The sequence below is a fragment of the Sinocyclocheilus grahami genome, unplaced genomic scaffold, assembly GCF_001515645.1.
Source record: "Sinocyclocheilus grahami isolate Dianchi unplaced genomic scaffold, SAMN03320097.WGS_v1.1 scaffold427.1, whole genome shotgun sequence".
In the NCBI taxonomy this organism is placed as follows: domain Eukaryota; kingdom Metazoa; phylum Chordata; class Actinopteri; order Cypriniformes; family Cyprinidae; genus Sinocyclocheilus; species Sinocyclocheilus grahami.
This window is the reverse complement of record NW_015505606.1, coordinates 230,638-233,949: the sequence shown is the minus strand read 5'-3', so window position 1 is coordinate 233,949 and position 3,312 is coordinate 230,638.

Here is a 3,312-nt window from a genome sequence, read left to right as displayed (position 1 = left end):
CAAAATGCATTTACCTTTTTTTTTCTCCTTTCTTGTTCCAACAAGAAGGCAGTTTGTGGTAGTGTGCGGAAAGTATATAATATAACACTGACATGTAATATATACACCACTGTTCAAAAATGTGGGGTTAGTAAGATTTATTTTAAAAGAAATTAATAGTTTTATTCAGCAAGGATGTGTTAAATTAACAGCAAAAACTGTATACATGTATAATGTTACAAAATATTTCCATTTCAAATAAAATAATGTTTCAATTCGTCAGAGAATCCTGGGTAGGGTTGGGAACCTAGAACCGGTTCCGTTTTTTTAAAAGAACCGGAACCGTGAGCAATTTATAAGTTTCGGTTCCGAAAACAGTTCCGGTGCGACGCGTGACCAAGCGCTGTGAGCAGCCTATATACAGTGTTTGAACTATACCGTGGACTTTGGGGGAGCCCACAATTTTTTTTATAACGGGGGTCTTGCGCTTGCGCGTGGGCTTACAATGGTTTACAGAGATAAATAACAGCTAGTGTATGCACTACTTGCTTTATGCAAGCACTATATAGATGTATAATGTTACAAAATATTTCCATTTCAAATAAAATAATGTTTCAATTCGTCAGAGAATCCTGGGTAGGGTTGGGAACCTAGAACCGGTTCCGTTTTTTGAAAAGAACCGGAAGCGTGAGCAATTTATAAGTTTCAGTTCCGAAAACAGTTCTGGTGCGACGCGTGACCAAGCGCTGTGAGCAGCCTATATACAGTGTTTGAACTATACCGTGGACTTTGGGGGAGCCCACAATTTTTTTTATAACGGGGGTCTTGCGCTTGCGCGTGGGCTTACAATGGCTTACAGAGATACATAACAGCTAGTGTATGCACTACTTGCTTTATGCAAGCACTATATAGGATAAATCACTATACAGGATTTACCCTATTATACTTTATCGACACAAATTGATAGGTGAAGCAACAAACAGCCACCCACAAATAGTCTATAAACAAAGCATCAGGCTGTCTTTGAGTTCACATAAACAACGGTTAACGCAAAGTTACTTGTCGTCAGGCTACAGAAGAATACCATAATTCCTCCGTTCAATTAGGCATAAGAATATTTGGACAAATGTGCCACAAAAGTGATACAAATACTGCCTAAACAAAATACTGATTTTGTGCACTTTATTTACTGTACCAATATTTTAAATTGGCCTTTGAACTTAGCTTTATTGCATGGCAAAAAAAAGTGTTACCTTGCCAAAGCACTGACAGAGCCCACTGATCTAATGGCGTTGTTGAGCGCTCCAAATGCAAACTTTGCATGCAACAATCAGGCAGCAATTGACAGCACTCTGATCTAGTGGCATACAGCCATCGTCAGATTGACAGTACTCTAGCCCAATAATGTTGGGGGATCCAGTGGGGGCGGCAGTCATATTTCAGGGGGACCGTGCCACTCTTTATCACAACCCTGCTAAAAGTGCCAGTACGTGCGCTCATTGGCGCCCCTTCAGCTGGTGGCGCCCTAGGCGACCGCCTAGCTCGCCTATGCCTAGAAACGGCCTAGCCACAACACATAATTGCAAATAACATGCCTTACCTTAATACAGAATCGCCCACAGAGTCCAACATTTATATTTTTTCTACGAATCTTTGAGTTAACATACTAAACATGAGTGGAATTTGCACCGCAGTGCCCCCACACCTTGATGCTCATGACAAGAATAGCATGTATAGTTATCTTTATTGAAGTGAATTAGGTTTAAATCGCCGTCATGCATGAATGAATGATATTTTTGCTATTTTACACATAATAATCCACGATGATCACATAACACAAAACTGAAATTGCACGTCAAAATAACACAGTCAATATTTTTTGAGACCCCCAAAATTTCACAAATCACGTTTTCAGGGGGTGAACAAAGGCCTCCTGTAGAGAATCAATGCGTTTTTGTAAGAAAAATATCCATATTCAAAATGTAATAATCACTTTAATCTAGCTTGCGCCAACATTTGTACACGGAAGCAGTTCCGGGCGGATGACGTATGAGGTCAGCTTTGCGCATGCGCTGGTGAGTCTGGTGAAAACCAACATTTGTTTACAGGATCACAGGAAGCAAAGTTTCCTTACTTTAGCAAAGGAAAACCAGTCTCCTCTTGGCTTATATCGAAATCCTCTGACATTCTTTACAAATCCTCATTTTGTACTTCTAATAAGTAACCATTGTTTTGTTTTGATCTCTCCGCTGAGTTTCCGCGTGCGTCACTTCTGAGCGGCGCATGCACAAAGCTGACCTCATACGTCATCCTCCCGGAGCTGCTTTCGTGTACAACAGTGAGCGCAAGCTCTATTAAAGTGATTATTACGTTTTAAATATGGTTATTTTTCTTACAACAACGCTTCGATTCGCTACTGGAGGACTTTGTTCACCCCCCGGAGCCGTGTGAGGCACTTTTTATTATGGATGGATGCGCTTTATTTCACTTCTTTAGGACTGATGAACTGCAACACCCGCTGACTGCCATTAAACAGCTGGGAAGATCAAAAACTATTTTTAATATAACTCCGACTGGATTCGTCTGAAAGAAGAAAGTCATATACACCTAGGATGCTAGTAATTCATGGGCTAATTTTCATTTTTGGGTGAACTAACCCTTTAATTTAAATGGAACCGGAATCAGAACCGGGAATCGTTAGGCAAAACTGGAACCGAAATCGGAACTGGAAAATTTCTTACGATACTAACCCTAATCCTGGGGGGAAAATCTATCACAATTTCCACATTTAGCTTTGTCATCACAGGAAAAAATTAAATTTTAAAATATATTAAAATAGAAAAGTTTTAAGTTTAAAAAATATATATATATTAGGGATGCACCGATTTGAAAATTTTGGCCGATACCGATAACCGATTACTCTTTATTTTTGAAAGCCGATAACCAATATGTTGGCCGATAAATCTATATCCAAATTGTTATATACTTTTTGAGAGCCTGATTACAAAAAAGCTTTCATCATTAAAAGCCACATCCCAAACACTTCAACATAAGCAGCCTAGTTTGAACGGTGTACGTTTTAAAAATATTTTTACTCTCCCATTACCAAATTTAGTCATAAAAAAGTCTTACAAATAAATAAAATAATGCATAAATAATGCAAACAAGTCACTGGACATCATTACACGTGTAAAGAATCAAAATGAATGTGCCATAGATCAATAAAACGGAATAGCCTCTGCACTGACAATAATTAAATGATTTTAATTACTAAACCATATTGTTGATGAAAATAATAAGAGAAAAATACAAGTGGTTGTTGTTATTAATAAT